Below are 18,903 nucleotides of genomic sequence, written 5' to 3'. Positions count from 1 at the left end.
AAGACTTCTTGAGTGGAAAGCTGTAACTCTGTGAGATGATTTCACAGAACACAAAGAAGTTTCTCAGAAAGCTTCTTTCTCTTTGTTATCAGAGGATATTTCCTTTGGCCCTATAGTCTTCAAAGGGATCCGAAATATCTGTTCTCAGATTCCACAGAAATAAGGCTAGCAAAGAGATCCAGGAAATACAGATGTAACTCTGTGAGATGAATTCACAGAACACTAAGCAGTTTCTCAGAAAGCTTCTTTCCAGATTTCATCTGAGGATATTTCCTATTTCACCATAGCCCTCTATGGGCTTCCAAATATCACTTTGCCAATTCCACAAGAACTGTCTTACCGAAAGGCTTCTTGAGGGGAAAGCTATAACACTGTGAGATGATTTCACAGAACACAAAGAAGTTTCTCAGAAAGCTTCTTTCTCTTTGTTATCGGAGGATATTTCCTTTGGCACTATAGTCTTCAAAGGGATCCGAAATATCTGTTCTCAGATTCCACAGAAATAAGGCTAGCAAAGAGATCCACGAAACACAAATGTAACTCTGTGAGATGAATTCACAGAACACTAAGCAGTTTCTCAGAAAGCTTCTTTCCAGATTTCATCTGAGGATATTTCCTTTTTCACCATAGCCCTCTATGGGCTTCCAAATATCACTTTGCCAATTCCACAAGAACTGTCTTAGCGAAAGGCTTCTTGAGGGGAAAGCTGTAACTCTGTGAGATGATTTCACAGAACACAAAGAAGTTTCTCAGAAAGCTTCTTTCTCTTTGTTATCGGAGGATATTTCCTTTGGCCCTTGAGTCTTCAAAGGGATCCGAAATATCTGTTCTCCGATTCCACAGAAATAAGGCTAGCAAAGAGATCTACGAAACACAGATGTAACTCTGTGAGATGAATTCACAGAACACTAAGCAGTTTCTCAGAAAGCTTCTTTCCAGATTTCATCTGAGGATATTTCCTTTTTCACCATAGCCCTCTAAGGGCTTCCAAATATCACTTTGCCAATTCCACAAGAACTGTCTTAGCGAAAGGCTTCTTGAGGGGAAAGGTGTAACTCTGTGAGATGATTTCACAGAACACAAAGAAGTTTCTCAGAAAGCTTCTTTCTCTTTGTTATCGAAGGATATTTCCTTTGGCCCTAGAGTCTTCAAAGGGATCCGAAATATCTGTTCTCAGATTCCACAGAAATAAGGCTAGCAAAGAGATCTACGAAACACAGATGTAACTCTGTGAGATGAATTCACAGAACACTAAGCAGTTTCTCACAAAGCTTCTTTCCATATTTCATCTGAGGATATTTCCTATTTCACCATAGCCCTCTATGGGCTTCCAAATATCACTTTGCCAATTCCACAAGAACTGTCTTACCGAAAGGCTTCTTGAGGGGAAAGCTGTAACTCTGTGAGATGATTTCACAGAACACAAAGAAGTTTCTCAGAAAGCTTCTTTCTCTTTGTTATCGGAGGATATTTCCTTTGGCCCTATAGTCTTCAAAGGGATCCGAAATATCTGTTCTCAGATTCCACAGAAATAAGGCTAGCAAAGAGATCTACGAAACACAGATGTAACTCTGTGAGATGAATTCACAGAACACTAAGCAGTTTCTCAGAAAGCTTCTTTCCAGATTTCATCTGAGGATATTTCCTTTTTCACCATAGACCTCTATGGGCTTCCAAATATCACTTTGCCAATTCCACAAGAACTGTCTTAGCGAAAGGCTTCTTGAGGGGAAAGCTATAACTCTGTGAGATGATTTCACAGAACACAAAGAAGTTTCTCAGAAAGCTTCTTTCTCTTTGTTATCGGAGGATATTTCCTTTGGCCCTATAGTCTTCAAAGGGATCCGAAATATCTGTTCTCAGATTCCACAGAAATAAGGCTAGCAAAGAGATCTACGAAACACAGATGTAACTCTGTGAGATGTATTCACAGAACACTAAGCAGTTTCTCAGAAAGCTTCTTTCCAGATTTCCTCTGAGGATATTTCCTTTTTCACCATAGCCCTCTATGGGCTTCCAAATATCACTTTGCCAATTTCACAAGAACTGTGTCAGCGAAAGGCTTCTTCAGGGGAAAGCTGTAACTCTGTGAGATGATTTCACAGAACACAAAGAAGTTTCTCAGAAAGCTTCTTTCTCTTTGTTATCGGAGGATATTTCCTTTGGCCCTATAGTCTTCTAAGGGATCCGAAATATCTGTTCTCAGATTCCACAGAAATAAGGTTAGCAAAGAGATCTACGAAACACAGATGTAACTCTGTGAGATGAATTCACAGAACACTAAGCAGTTTCTCAGAAAGCTTCTTTCCAGATTTCATCTGAGGATATTTCCTTTTTCACCATAGCCCTCTATGGGCTTCCAAATATCACTTTGCCAATTCCACAAGAACTGTCTTACCGAAAGGCTTCTTGAGGGGAAAGCTATAACTCTGTGAGATGATTTCACAGAACACAAAGAAGTTTCTCAGAAAGCTTCTTTCTCTTTGTTATCGGAGGATATTTCCTTTGGCCCTATAGTCTTCAAAGGGATCCGAAATATCTGTTCTCAGATTCCACAGAAATAAGGCTGGCAAAGAGATCTACGAAACACAGATGTAACTCTGTGAGATGAATTCATAGAACACTAAGCAGTTTCTCAGAAAGATTCTTTCCAGATTTCATCTGAGGATATTTCCTTTTTCACCATAGCCCTCTATGGCCTTGCAAATATCACTTTGCCAATTCCACAAGAACTGTCTTAGCGAAAGGCTTCTTGAGGGGAAAGCTGTAACTCTGTGAGATGATTTCACAGAACACAAAGAAGTTTCTCAGAAAGCTTCTTTCTCTTTGTTATCGGAGGATATTTCCTTTGGCCCTATAGACTTCCAAGGGATCCGAAATATCTGTTCTCAGATTCCACAGAAATAAGGCTAGCAAAGAGATCTACGAAACACAGATGTAACTCTGTGAGATGGATTCACAGAACACTAAGCAGTTTCTCAGAAAGCTTCTTTCCAGATTTCATCTGAGGATATTTCCTTTTTCACCATAGCCCTCTATGGGCTTCCAAATATCACTTTGCCAATTTCACGAGAACTGTCTTAGCGAAAGACTTCTTGAGGGGAAAGCTGTAACTCTGTGAGATGATTTCACAGAACAGAAAGAAATTTCTCAGAAAGCTTCTTTCTCTTTGTTATCGGAGGATATTTACTTTGGCACTAGGGTCTTCAAAGGGATCCGAAATATCTGTTCTCAGATTCCACAGAAATAAGGCTAGGAAAGAGATCTACGAAACACAGATGTAACTCTGTGAGATGAATTCACAGAACACTAAGCAGTTTCTCAGAAAGCTTCTTTCCAGATTTCATCTGAGGATATTTCCTTTTTCACCGTAGCCCTCTATGGGCTTCCTAATATCACTTTGCCAATTCCACAAGAACTGTCTTAGCGAAAGGCTTCTTGAGGGGAAAGCTATAACTCTGTGAGATGATTTCACAGAACACAAAGAAGTTTCTCAGAAAGCTTCTTTCTCCTTGTTATCGGAGGATATTTCCTTTGGCCCTAGAGTCTTCAAAGGGATCCGAAATATCTGTTCTCAGATTCCACGGAAATAAGGCTAGCAAAGAGATCTACGAAACACAGATGTAACTCTGTGAGATGGATTCACAGAACACTAAGCAGTTTCTCAGAAAGCTTCTTTCCAGATTTCCTCTGAGGATATTTCCTTTTTCACCATAGCCCTCTATGGGCTTCCAAATATCACTTTGCCAATTTCACAAGAACTGTCTCAGCGAAAGGCTTCTTGAGGGGAAAGCTGTAACTCTGTGAGATGATTTCACAGAACACAAAGACGTTTCTCAGAAAGCTTCTTTCTCTTTGTTATCGGAGGATATTTCCTTTGGCCCTATAGTCTTCAAAGGGATCCGAAATATCTGTTCTCAGATTCCACAGAAATAAGGCTAGCAAAGAGATCCAGGAAATACAGATGTAACTCTGTGAGATGAATTCACAGAACACTAAGCAGTTTCTCAGAAAGCTTCTTTCCAGATTTCATCTGAGGATATTTCCTATTTCACCATAGCCCTCTATGGGCTTCCAAATATCACTTTGCCAATTCCACAAGAACTGTCTTACCGAAAGGCTTCTTGAGGGGAAAGCTATAACACTGTGAGATGATTTCACAGAACACAAAGAAGTTTCTCAGAAAGCTTCTTTCTCTTTGTTATCGGAGGATATTTCCTTTGGCACTATAGTCTTCAAAGGGATCCGAAATATCTGTTCTCAGATTCCACAGAAATAAGGCTAGCAAAGAGATCTACGAAACACAGATGTAACTCTGTGAGATGAATTCACAGAACACTAAGCAGTTTCTCACAAAGCTTCTTTCCATATTTCATCTGAGGATATTTCCTATTTCACCATAGCCCTCTATGGGCTTCCAAATATCACTTTGCCAATTCCACAAGAACTGTCTTACCGAAAGGCTTCTTGAGGGGAAAGCTGTAACTCTGTGAGATGATTTCACAGAACACAAAGAAGTTTCTCAGAAAGCTTCTTTCTCTTTGTTATCGGAGGATATTTCCTTTGGCCCTATAGTCTTCAAAGGGATCCGAAATATCTGTTCTCAGATTCCACAGAAATAAGGCTAGCAAAGAGATCTACGAAACACAGATATAACTCTGTGAGATGAATTCACAGAACACTAAGCAGTTGCTCAGAAAGCTTCTTTCCAGATTTCATCTGAGGATATTTCCTTTTTCACCATAGCCCTCTATGGGCTTCCAAATATCACTTTGCCAATTCCACAAGAACTGTCTTAGCGAAAGGCTTCTTCAGGGGAAAGCTATAACTCTGTGAGATGATTTCACAGAACACAAAGAAGTTTCTCAGAAAGCTTCTTTCTCTTTGTTATCGGAGGATATTTCCTTTGGCCCTATAGTCTTCAAAGGGATCCGAAATATCTGTTCTCAGATTCCACAGAAATAAGACTGGCAAAGAGATCTACGAAACACAGATGTAACTCTGTGAGATGAATTCATAGAACACTAAGCAGTTTCTCAGAAAGATTCTTTCCAGATTTCATCTGAGGATATTTCCTTTTTCACCATAGCCCTCTATGGCCTTGCAAATATCACTTTGCCAATTCCACAAGAACTGTCTTAGCGAAAGGCTTCTTGAGGGGAAAGCTGTAACTCTGTGAGATGATTTCACAGAACACAAAGAAGTTTCTCAGAAAGCTTCTTTCTCTTTGTTATCGGAGGATATTTCCTTTGGCCCTATAGTCTTCAAAGGGATCCGAAATATCTGTTCTCAGATTCCACAGAAATAAGGCTAGCAAAGAGATCTACGAAACACAGATGTAACTCTGTGAGATGGATTCACAGAACACTAAGCAGTTTCTCAGAAAGCTTCTTTCCAGATTTCATCTGAGGATATTTCCTTTTTCACCATAGCCCTCTATGGGCTTCCAAATATCACTTTGCCAATTTCACGAGAACTGTCTTAGCGAAAGACTTCTTGAGGGGAAAGCTGTAACTCTGTGAGATGATTTCACAGAACAGAAAGAAATTTCTCAGAAAGCTTCTTTCTCTTTGTTATCGGAGGATATTTACTTTGGCACTAGAGTCTTCAAAGGGATATGAAATATCTGTTCTCAGATTCCACAGAAATAAGGCTAGGAAAGAGATCTATGAAACACAGATGTAACTCTGTGAGATGAATTCACAGAACACTAAGCAGTTTCTCAGAAAGCTTCTTTCCAGATTTCATCTGAGGATATTTCCTTTTTCACCGTAGCCCTCTATGGGCTTCCTAATATCACTTTGCCAATTCCACAAGAACTGTCTTAGCGAAAGGCTTCTTGAGGGGAAAGCTATAACTCTGTGAGATGATTTCACAGAACACAAAGAAGTTTCTCAGAAAGCTTCTTTCTCTTTGTTATCGGAGGATATTTCCTTTGGCCCTAGAGTCTTCAAAGGGATCCGAAATATCTGTTCTCAGATTCCACAGAAATAAGGCTAGCAAAGAGATCTACGAAACACAGATGTAACTCTGTGAGATGGATTCACAGAACACTAAGCAGTTTCTCAGAAAGCTTCTTTCCAGATTTCCTCTGAGGATATTTCCTTTTTCACCCTAGCCCTCTATGGGCTTCCAAATATCACTTTGCCAATTTCATAAGAACTGTCTCAGCGAAAGGCTTCTTGAGGGGAAAGCTGTAACTCTGTGAGATGATTTCACAGAACACAAAGACGTTTCTCAGAAAGCTTCTTTCTCTTTGTTATCGGACGATATTTCCTTTGGCCCTATAGTCTTCAAAGGGATCCGAAATATCTGTTCTCAGATTCCACAGAAATAAGGCTAGCAAAGAGATCCAGGAAATACAGATGTAACTCTGTGAGATGAATTCACAGAACACTAAGCAGTTTCTCAGAAAGCTTCTTTCCAGATTTCATCTGAGGATATTTCCTTTTTCACCATAGCCCTCTATGGGCTTCCAAATATCACTTTGCCAATTCCACAAGAACTGTCTTAGCGAAAGGCTTCTTGTGGGGAAAGCTATAACTCTATGAGATGATTTCACAGAACACAAAGAAGTTTCTCAGAAAGCTTCTTTCTCTTTGTTATCGGAGGATATTTCCTTTGGCCCTATAGTCTTCAAAGGGATCCGAAATATCTGTTCTCAGATTCCACAGAAATAAGGCTAGCAAAGATATCTACGAAACACAGATGTAACTCTGTGAGATGAATTCACAGAACACTAAGCAGTTTCTCAGAAAGCTTCTTTCCAGATTTCATCTGAGGATATTTCCTTTTTCACCATAGCCCTCTATGGCCTTCCAAATATCACTTTGCCAATTCCACAAGAACTGTCTTAGCGAAAGGCTTCTTGAGGGGAAAGCTGTAACTCTGTGAGATGATTTCACAGAACACAAAGAAGTTTCTCAGAAAGCTTCTTTCTCTTTGTTATCGGAGGATATTTCCTTTGGCCCTATAGTGTTCAAAGGGATCCGAAATATCTGTTCTCAGATTCCACAGAAATAAGGCTAGCAAAGAGATCTACGAAACACACATGTACCTCTGTGAGATGAATTCACAGAACACTAAGCAGTTGCTCAGAAAGCTTCTTTCCAGATTTCATCTGAGGATATTTCCTTTTTCACCATAGCCCTCTATGGGCTTCCAAATATCACTTTGCCAATTCCACAAGAACTGTGTTAGGGAAAGGCTTCTTGAGGGGAAAGCTGTAACTCTGTGAGATGATTTCACAGAACACAAAGAAGTTTATCAGGAAGCTTCTTTCTCTTTGTTATCGGAGGATATTTCCTTTGGCCCTATAGTCTTCAAAGGGATCCGAAATATCTGTTCTCAGATTCCACAGAAATAAGGTTAGCAAAGAGATCTACGAAACACAGAAGTAACTCTGTGAGATGAATTCACAGAACACTAAGCAGTTTCTCAGAAAGCTTCTTTCCAGATTTCATCTGAGGATATTTCCTTTTTCACCATAGCCCTCTATGGCCTTCCAAATATCACTTTGCAATTCCACAAGAACTGTCTTAGGGAAAGGCTTCTTGAGGGGAAAGCTGTAACTCTGTGAGATGATTTCACAGAACACAAAGAAGTTTCTCAGAAAGCTTCTTTCTCTTTGTTATCGGAGGATATTTCCTTTGGCCCTATAGTCTTCAAAGGGATCCGAAATATCTGGTCTCAGATTCCACAGAAATAAGGCTAGCAAAGATATCTACGAAACACAGCTGTAACTCTGTGAGATGAATTCACAGAACACTAAGCAGTTTCTCAGAAAGCTTCTTTCCAGATTTCATCTGAGGATATTTCCTTTTTCACCATAGCCCTCTATGGGCTTCCAAATATCACTTTGCCAATTCCACAAGAACTGTCTTAGCGAAAGGCTTCTTGAGGGGAAAGCTGTAACTCTGTGAGATGATTTCACAGAACACAAAGAAGTTTCTCAGAAAGCTTCTTTCTCTTTGTTATCGGAGGATATTTCCTTTGGCCCTATAGTGTTCAAAGGGATCCGAAATATCTGTTCTCAGATTCCACAGAAATAAGGCTAGCAAAGAGATCTACGAAACACAGATGTAACTCTGTGAGATGAATTCACAGAACACTAAGCAGTTGCTCAGAAAGCTTCTTTCCAGATTTCATCTGAGGATATTTCCTTTTTCACCATAGCCCTCTATGGGCTTCCAAATATCACTTTGCCAATTCCACAAGAACTGTGTTAGGGAAAGGCTTCTTGAGGGGAAAGCTGTAACTCTGTGAGATGATTTCACAGAACACAAAGAAGTTTATCAGGAAGCTTCTTTCTCTTTGTTATCGGAGGATATTTCCTTTGGCCCTATAGACTTCAAAGGGATCCGAAATATCTGTTCTCAGATTCCACAGAAATAAGGCTAGGAAAGAGATTTACGAAACACACATGTAACACTGTGAGATGAATTCACAGACACTAAGCAGTTTCTCAGAAAGCTTCTTTCCAGATTTCATCTGAGGATATTTCCTTTTTCACCATAGCCCTCTATGGGCTTCCAAATATCACTTTGCCAATTCCACAAGAACTGTGTTAGGGAAAGGCTTCTTGAGGGGAAAGCTGTAACTCTGTGAGATGATTTCACAGAACACAAAGAAGTTTATCAGGAAGCTTCTTTCTCTTTGTTATCGGAGGATATTTCCTTTGGCCCTATAGTCTTCAAAGGGATCCGAAATATCTGTTCTCAGATTCAACAGAAATAAGGCTAGGAAAGAGATTTACGAAACACACATGTAACTCTGTGAGATGAATTCACAGACACTAAGCAGTTTCTCAGAAAGCTTCTTTCCAGATTTCACCTGAGGATATTTCCTTTTTCACCATAGCCCTCTATGGGCTTCCAAATATCACTTTGCCAATTTCACAAGAACTGTCTTAGCGAAAGGCTTCTTGAGGGGAAAGCTGTAACTCTGTGAGATGATTTCACAGAACACAAAGAAGTTTCTCAGAAAGCTTCTTTCTCTTTGTTATCGGAGGATATTTCCTTTGGCCCTAGAGTCTTCAAAGGGATCCGAAATATCTGTTCTCAGATTCCACAGAAATAAGGTTAGCAAAGAGATCTACGAAACACAGAAGTAACTCTGTGAGATGAATTCACAGAACACTAAGCAGTTTCTCAGAAAGCTTCTTTCCAGATTTCATCTGAGGATATTTCCTTTTTCACCATAGCCCTCTATGGCCTTCCAAATATCACTTTGCAATTCCACAAGAACTGTCTTAGGGAAAGGCTTCTTGAGGGGAAAGCTGTAACTCTGTGAGATGATTTCACAGAACACAAAGAAGTTTCTCAGAAAGCTTCTTTCTCTTTGTTATCGGAGGATATTTCCTTTGGCCCTATAGTCTTCAAAGGGATCCGAAATATCTGGTCTCAGATTCCACAGAAATAAGGCTAGCAAAGATATCTACGAAACACAGCTGTAACTCTGTGAGATGAATTCACAGAACACTAAGCAGTTTCTCAGAAAGCTTCTTTCCAGATTTCATCTGAGGATATTTCCTTTTTCACCATAGCCCTCTATGGGCTTCCAAATATCACTTTGCCAATTCCACAAGAACTGTCTTAGCGAAAGGCTTCTTGAGGGGAAAGCTGTAACTCTGTGAGATGATTTCACAGAACACAAAGAAGTTTCTCAGAAAGCTTCTTTCTCTTTGTTATCGGAGGATATTTCCTTTGGCCCTATAGTGTTCAAAGGGATCCGAAATATCTGTTCTCAAATTCCACAGAAATAAGGCTAGCAAAGAGATCTACGAAACACAGATGTAACTCTGTGAGATGAATTCACAGAACACTAAGCAGTTGCTCAGAAAGCTTCTTTCCAGATTTCATCTGAGGATATTTCCTTTTTCACCATAGCCCTCTATGGGCTTCCAAATATCACTTTGCCAATTCCACAAGAACTGTGTTAGGGAAAGGCTTCTTGAGGGGAAAGCTGTAACTCTGTGAGATGATTTCACAGAACACAAAGAAGTTTATCAGGAAGCTTCTTTCTCTTTGTTATCGGAGGATATTTCCTTTGGCCCTATAGACTTCAAAGGGATCCGAAATATCTGTTCTCAGATTCCACAGAAATAAGGCTAGGAAAGAGATTTACGAAACACACATGTAACACTGTGAGATGAATTCACAGACACTAAGCAGTTTCTCAGAAAGCTTCTTTCCAGATTTCATCTGAGGATATTTCCTTTTTCACCATAGCCCTCTATGGGCTTCCAAATATCACTTTGCCAATTCCACAAGAACTGTCTTACCGAAAGGCTTCTTGAGGGGAAAGCTATAACTCTGTGAGATGATTTCACAGAACACAAAGAAGTTTCTCAGAAAGCTTCTTTCTCTTTGTTATCGGAGGATATTTCCTTTGGCCCTAGAGTCTTCAAAGGGATCCGAAATATCTGTTCTCAGATTCCACAGAAATAAGGCTAGCAAAGAGATCTACGAAACACAGATGTAACTCTGTGAGATGGATTCACAGAACACTAAGCAGTTTCTCAGAAAGCTTCTTTCCAGATTTCATCTGAGGATATTTCCTTTTTCACCATAGCCCTCTATGGGCTTCCAAATATCACTTTGCCAATTCCACAAGAACTGTCTTAGCGAAAGGCTTCTTGAGGGGAAAGCTGTAACTCTGTGAGATGATTTCACAGAACACAAAGAAGTTTCTCAGAAAGCTTCTTTCTCTTTGTTATCGGAGGATATTTCCTTTGGCCCTAGAGTCTTCAAAGGGATCCGAAATATCTGTTCTCCGATTCCACAGAAATAAGGCTAGCAAAGAGATCTACGAAACACAGATGTAACTCTGTGAGATGAATTCACAGAACACTAAGCAGTTTCTCAGAAAGCTTCTTTCCAGATTTCATCTGAGGATATTTCCTTTTTCACCATAGCCCTCTATGGGCTTCCAAATATCACTTTGCCAATTCCACAAGAACTGTCTTACCGAAAGGCTTCTTGATGGGAAAGCTATAACTCTGTGAAATGATTTCACAGAACACAAAGAGGTTTCTCAGAAAGCTTCTTTCTCTTTGTTATCGGAGGATATTTCCTTTGGCCCTATAGTCTTCAAAGGGATCCGAAATATCTGTTCTCAGATTCCACAGAAATAAGGCTAGCAAAGAGATCTACGAAACACAGATGTAACTCTGTGAGATGGATTCACAGAACACTAAGCAGTTTCTCAGAAAGCTTCTTTCCAGATTTCCTCTGAGGATATTTCCTTTTTCACCATAGCCCTCTATGGGCTTCCAAATATCACTTTGCCAATTTCACAAGAACTGTGTCAGCGAAAGGCTTCTTGAGGGGAAAGCTTTAACTCTGTGAGATGATTTCACAGAACACAAAGAAGTTTCTCAGAAAGCTTCTTTCTCTTTGTTATCGGAGGATATTTCCTTTGGCCCTATAGTCTTCAAAGGGATCCGAAATATCTGTTCTCAGATTCCACAGAAATAAGGTTAGCAAAGAGATCTACGAAACACAGATGTAACTCTGTGAGATGAATTCACAGAACACTAAGCAGTTTCTCAGAAAGCTTCTTTCCAGATTTCATCTGAGGATATTTCCTTTTTCACCATAGCCCTCTATGGCCTTCCAAATATCACTTTGCCAATTCCACAAGAACTGTCTTAGGGAAAGGCTTCTTGAGGGGAAAGCTGTAACTCTGTGAGATGATTTCACAGAAAACAAAGAAGTTTATCAGAAAGCTTCTTTCTCTTTGTTATCGGAGGATATTTCCTTTGGCCCTGTAGTCTTCAAAGGGATCCGAAATATCTGTTCTCAGATTCCACAGAAATAAGGCTAGCAAAGAGATCTACGAAACACACATGTAACTCTGTGAGATGAATTCACAGAACACTAAGCAGTTTCTCAGAAAGCTTCTTTCCAGATTTCATCTGAGGATATTTCCTTTTTCAAAATAGCCCTCTATGGGCTTCCAAATATCACTTTGCCAATTCCACAAGAACTGTCTTAGCGAAAGGCTTATTGAGGGGAAAGCTGTAACTCTGTGAGATGATTTCACAGAACACAAAGAAGTTTCTCAGAGAGCTTCTTTCTCTTTGTTATCGGAGGTTATTCCCTTTGACCCTATAGTCTTCTAAGGGATCCGAAATATCTGTTTTCAGATTCCACAGAAATAAGGCTAGCAAAGAGATCTATGAAACACAGATGTAACTCTGTGAGATGAATTCACAGAACACTAAGCAGTTTCTCAGAAAGCTTCTTTCCTGATTTCATCTGAGGATATTTCCTATTTCACCATAGCCCTCTATGGGCTTTCAAATATCACTTTGCCAATTCCACAAGAACTGTCTTACCGAAAGCCTTCTTGAGGGGGAAGCTATAAGTCTGTGAGATGATTTCACAGAACACAAAGAAGTTTCTCAGAAAGCTTCTTTCTCTTTGTTATCGGAGGATATTTCCTTTGGCCCTATAGACTTCAAAGGGATCCGAAATATCTGTTCTCAGATTCCACAGAAATAAGGCTAACAAAGAGACCTACGAAACACAGATGTAACTCTGTGAGATAAATTCACAGAACACTAAGCAGTTTCTCAGAAAGCTTCTTTCCAGATTTCATCTGAGGATATTTCCTTTTTTACCATAGCCCTCTATGGGCTTCATAATATCAATTTCCCAATTCCACAAGAACTGTCTTAGCGAAAGGCTTCTTGAGGGGAAAGCTGTAACTCTGTGAGATGATTTCACAGAACACAAAGAAGTTTCTCAGAAAGCTTCTTTCTCTTTGTTATCGGAGGATATTTCCTTTGGCCCTATAGTCTTCAAAGGGATCCGAAATATCTGTTCTCAGATTCCACAGAAATAAGGCTAGCAAAGAGATCTACGAAACACAGATGTAACTCTGTGAGATGGATTCACAGAACACTAAGCAGTTTCTCAGAAAGCTTCTTTCCAGATTTCATCTGAGGATATTTCCTTTTTCACCATAGCCCTCTACGGGCTTCCAAATATCACTTTGCCAATTTCACGAGAACTGTCTTAGCGAAAGGCTTCTTGAGGGGAAAGCTGTAACTCTGTGAGATGATTTCACAGAACACAAAGAAGTTTCTCAGAAAGCTTCTTTCTCTTTGTTATCGGAGGATATTTCCTTTGGCCCTAGAGTCTTCAAAGGGATCCGAAATATCTGTTCTCCGATTCCACAAAAATAAGGCTAGCAAAGAGATCTACGAAACACAGATGTAACTCTGTGAGATGAATTAACAGAACACTAAGCAGTTTCTCAGAAAGCTTCTTTCCAGATTTCATCTGAGGATATTTCCTTTTTCACCGTAGCCCTCTATGGGCTTCCAAATATCACTTTGCCAATTCCACAAGAACTGTCTTAGCGAAAGGCTTCTTGAGGGGAAAGTTGTAACTCTGTGAGATGATTTCACAGAACACAAAGAAGTTTCTCAGAAAGCTTCTTTCTCTTTGTTATCGGAGGATATTTCCTTTGGCCCTAGAGTCTTCAAAGGGATCCGAAATATCTGTTCTCAGATTCCACAGAAATAAGGCTAGCAAAGAGATCTACGAAACACACATGTAACTCTGTGAGATGAATTCACAGAACACTAAGCAGTTTCTCAGAAAGCTTCTTTCCAGATTTCCTCTGAGGATATTTCCTTTTTCACCATAGCCCTCTATGGGCTTCCAAATATCACTTTGCCAATTCCACAACAACTGTCTCAGCGAAAGGCTTCTTGAGGGGAAAGCTGTAACTCTGTGAGATGATTTCACAGAACACAAAGAAGTTTCTCAGAAAGCTTCTTTCTCTTTGTTATCGGAGGATATTTCCTTTGGCCCTTTAGTCTTCAAAGGGATCCGAAATATCTGTTCTCAGATTCCACAGAAATAAGGCTAGCAAAGAGATCCAGGAAATACAGATGTAATTCTGTGAGATGAATTAACAGAACACTAAGCAGTTTCTCAGAAAGCTTCTTTCCAGATTTCATCTGAGGATATTTCCTTTTTCACCATAGCCCTCTATGGGCTTCCAAATATCACTTTGCCAATTCCACAAGAACTGTCTTAGCGAAAGGCTTCTTGTGGGGAAAGCTATAACTCTGTGAGATGATTTCACAGAACACAAAGAAGTTTCTCAGAAAGCTTCTTTCTCTTTGTTATCGGAGGATATTTCCTTTGGCACTATAGTCTTCAAAGGCATCCGAAATATCTGTTCTCAGATTCCACAGAAATAAGGCTAGCAAAGAGATCTACGAAACACAGATGTAACTCTGTGAGATGGATTCACAGAACACTAAGCAGTTTCTCAGAAAGCTTCTTTCCAGATTTCCTCTGAGGATATTTCCTTTTTCACCATAGCCCTCTATGGGCTTCCAAATATCACTTTGCCAATTTCACGAGAACTGTCTTAGCGAAAGACTTCTTGAGAGGAAAGCTGTAACTCTGTGAGATGATTTCACAGAACACAAGGAAGTTTCTCAGAAAGCTTCTTTCTCTTTGTTATCGGAGGATATTTCCTTTGGCACTATAGTCTTCAAAGGGATCCGAAATATCTGTTCTCAGATTCCACAGAAATAAGGCTAGCAAAGAGATCTACGAAACACAGATGTAACTCTGTGAGATGAATTCACAGAACACTAAGCAGTTTCTCAGAAAGCTTCTTTCCAGATTTCATCTGAGGATATTTCCTTTTTCACCATAGCCCTCTATGGGCTTCCAAATATCACTTTGCCTATTCCAGAAGAACTGTCTTAGCGAAAGGCTTCTTGAGGGGAAAGCTGTAACTCTGTGAGATGATTTCACAGAACACAAAGAAGTTTATCAGAAAGCTTCTTTCTCTTTGTTATCGGAGGATATTTCCTTTGGCCCTATAGTCATCAAAGGGATCCGAAATATCTGTTCTCAGATTCCACAGAAATAAGGCTAGCAAAGAGATCTACGAAACACACATGTAACTCTGTGAGATGAATTCACAAAACACTAAGCAGTTTCTCAGAAAGCTTCTTTCCAGATTTCATCTGAGGATATTTCCTTTTTCACCATAGCCCTCTATGGGCTTTCAAATATCACTTTGCCAATTCCACAAGAACTGTCTTACCGAAAGCCTTCTTGAGGGGAAAGCTGTAACTCTGTGAGATGATTTCACAGAACACAAAGAAGTTTCTCAGAAAGCTTCTTTCTCTTTGTTATCGGAGGATATTTCCTTTGGCACTATAGTCTTCAAAGGGATCCGAAATATCTGTTCTCAGATTCCACAGGAATTAGGCTAGCAAAGAGATCTACGAAACACAGATGTAACTCTGTGAGACGAATTCACAGAACACTAAGCAGTTTCTCAGAAAGCTTCTTTCCAGATTTCATCTGAGGATATTTCCTTTTTCACCATAGCCCTCTATGGGCTTCCAAATATCACTTTGCCAATTCCACAAGAACTGTCTTAGCGAAAGGCTTCTTGAGGGGAAAGCTGTAACTCTGTGAGATGATTTCACAGAACACAAAGAAGTTTCTCAGAAAGCTTCTTTCTCCTTGTTATCGGAGGATATTTACTTTGGCCCTATAGTCTTCAAAGGGATCCGAAATATCTGTTCTCAGATTCCACAGAAATAAGGCTAGCAAAGAGATCTACGAAACACAGATGTAACTCTGTGAGATGAATTCACAGAACACTAAGCAGTTTCTCAGAAAGCTTCTTTCCAGATTTCATCTGAGGATATTTCCTTTTTCACCATAGCCCTCTATGGGCTTCCAAATATCACTTTGCCAATTCCACAAGAACTGTCTTAGCGAAAGGCTTCTTGAGGGGAAAGCTGTAACTCTGTGAGATGATTTCACAGAACACAAAGAAGTTTCTCAGAAAGCTTCTTTCTCTTTGTTATCGGAGGATATTTCCTTTGGCCCTATAGTCACCAAAGGGATCCGAAATATCTGTTCTCAGATTCCACAGAAATAAGGCTAGCAAAGAGATCTACGAAACACACATGTAACTCTGTGAGATGAATTCACAGAACACTAAGCAGTTTCTCAGAAAGCTTCTTTCCAGATTTCATCTGAGGATATTTCCTATTTCACCATAGCCCTCTATGGGCTTTCAAGTATCACTTTGCCAATTCCACAAGAACTGTCTTACCGAAAGCCTTCTTGAGGGGGAAGCTATAACTCTGTGAGATGATTTCACAGAACACAAAGAAGTTTCTCAGAAAGCTTCTTTCTCTTTGTTATCGGAGGATATTTCCTTTGGCCCTATAGTCTTCAAAGGGATCCGAAATATCTGTTCTCAGATTCCACAGAAATAAGGCTAACAAAGAGACCTACGAAACACAGATGTAACTCTGTGAGATAAATTCACAGAACACTAAGCAGTTTCTCAGAAAGCTTCTTTCCATATTTCATCTGAGGATATTTCCTTTTTCACCATAGCCCTCTATGGGCTTCATAATATCAATTTGCCAATTCCACAAGAACTGTCTTAGCGAAAGGCTTCTTGAGGGGAAAGCTTTAACTCTGTGAGATGATTTCACAGAACACAAAGAAGTTTCTCAGAAAGCTTCTTTCTCTTTGTTATCGGAGGATATTTCCTTTGGCCCTATAGTCTTCAAAGGGATCCGAAATATCTGTTCTCAGATTCCACAGAAATAAGGCTAGCAAAGAGATCTACGAAACACAGATGTAACTCTGTGAGATGGATTCAAAAAAAACTAAGCAGTTTCTCAGAAAGCTTCTTTCCAGATTTCATCTGAGGATATTTCCTTTTTCACAGTAGCCCTCTATGGGCTTCCAAATATCACTTTGCCAATTTCACGAGAACTGTCTTAGCGAAAGTCTTCTTGAGGGGAAAGCTGTAACTCTGTGAGATGATTTCACAGAACACAAAGAAGTTTCTCAGAAAGCTTCTTTCTCTTTGTTATCGGAGGATATTTCCTTTGGCCCTATAGTCTTCAAAGGGATCCGAAATATCTGTTCTCAGATTCCACAGAAATAAGGCTAGCAAAGAGATCCACGAAACACAGATGTAACTCTGTGAGATGAATTCACAGAACACTAAGCACTTTCTCAGAAAGCTTCTTTCCAGATTTCATCTGAGGATATTTCCTTTTTCACCATAGCCCTCTATGGGCTTCCAAATATCACTTTGCCAATTCCACAAGAACTGTCTTAGCGAAAGGCTTCTTGTGGGGAAAGCTAAAACTCTGTGAGATGATTTCACAGAACACAAGAAGTTTCTCAGAAAGCTTCTTTCTCTTTGTTATCGGAGGATATTTCCTTTGGCACTATAGTCTTCAAAGGGATCCGAAATATCTGTTCTCAGATTCCACAGAAAGAAGGCTAGCAAAGAGATCTACGAAACACAGATGTAACTCTGTGAGATGAATTCACGGAACACTAAGCAGTTTCCCAGAAAGCTTCTTTCCAGATTTCATCTGAGGATATTTCCTTTTTCACCATAGCCCTCTATGGGCTTCCAAATATCATTTTGCCAATTTCACAAGAACTGTCTTATCGAAAGGCTTCTTGATGGGAAAGCTGTAACTCTGTGAGATGATTTCACAGAACACAAAGAAGTTTCTCAGAAAGCTTCTTTCTCTTTGTTATCGGAGGATATTTCCTTTGGCCCTATAGTCTTCAAAGGGATCCGAAATATCTGTTCTCAGATTCCACAGAAATAAGGCTAGCAAAGAGATCCACGAAATACAGATGTAACTCTGTGAGATGAATTAACAGAACACTAAGCAGTTTCTCAGAAAGCTTCTTTCCAGATTTCATCTGAGGATATTTTCTTTTTCACCATAGCCCTCTATGGGCTTCCAAATATCACTTTGCCAATTCCACAAGAACTGTCTTAGCGAAAGGCTTCTTGAGGGGAAAGCTGTAACTCTGTGAGATGATTTCACAGAACACAAAGAAGTTTCTCAGAAAGCTTCTTTCTCTTTGTTATCGGAGGATATTTCCTTTGGCCCTATAATCTTCAAAGGGATCCGAAATATCTGTTCTCAGATTCCACAGAAATAAGGCTAGCAAAGAGATCTACGAAACACACATGTAACTCTGTGAGAAAAATTCACAGAACACTAAGCAGTTTCTCAGAAAGCTTCTTTCCAGATTTCATCTGAGGATATTTACTTTTTCACCATAGCCTTCTATGGCTTCCTAATATCAATTTGCCAATTCTACAAGAACTATCTTAGCGAAAGGCTTCTTGAGGGGAAAGCTGTAACTCTGTGAGACGATTTCACAGAACACAAAGAAGTTTCTCAGAAAGCTTCTTTCTCTTTGTTATCGGAGGATATTTCCTTTGGCCCTATAGTCTTCAAAGGGATCCGAAATAGCTGTTCTCAGATTCCACAGAAATAAGGCTAGCAAAGAGATCTACGCAACACACATGTAACTCTGTGAGATGAATTCACAGAACACTAAGCAGTTTCTCAGAAAGCTTCTTTCCAGATTTCATCTGAGGATATTTCCTTTTTCACCATAGCCCTCTATGGGCTTCCAAATATCACTTTGCCAATTCCACAAGAACTGTCTTAGCGAAAGGCTTCTTGAGGGAAAGGCTGTAACTCTGTGAGATGATTTCACAGAACACAAAGAAGTTTCTCAGAAAGCTTCTTTCTCTTTGTTATCGGAGGATATTTCCTTTGGCCCTATAGTCTTCAAAGGGATCCAAAATATCTGTTCTCAGATTCCACAGAAATAAGGCTAGCAAAGAGATCTACGAAACACACATGTAACTCTGTGAGACGAATTCACAGAACACTAAGCAGTTTCTCAGAAAGCTTCTTTCCAGATTTCATCTGAGGATATTTCCTTTTTCACCATAGCCCTCTATGAGCTTCCAAATATCACTTTGCCAATTCCACAAGAACTGTCTTAGCGAAAGGCTTCTTGAGTGGAAAGCTGTCACTCTGTGAGATGATTTCAC

This window comes from Macaca mulatta, chromosome 2 (genome assembly GCF_049350105.2).
Source record: "Macaca mulatta isolate MMU2019108-1 chromosome 2, T2T-MMU8v2.0, whole genome shotgun sequence".
Lineage (NCBI taxonomy): Eukaryota > Metazoa > Chordata > Mammalia > Primates > Cercopithecidae > Macaca > Macaca mulatta.
This window is presented reverse-complemented; position numbering follows the sequence as displayed.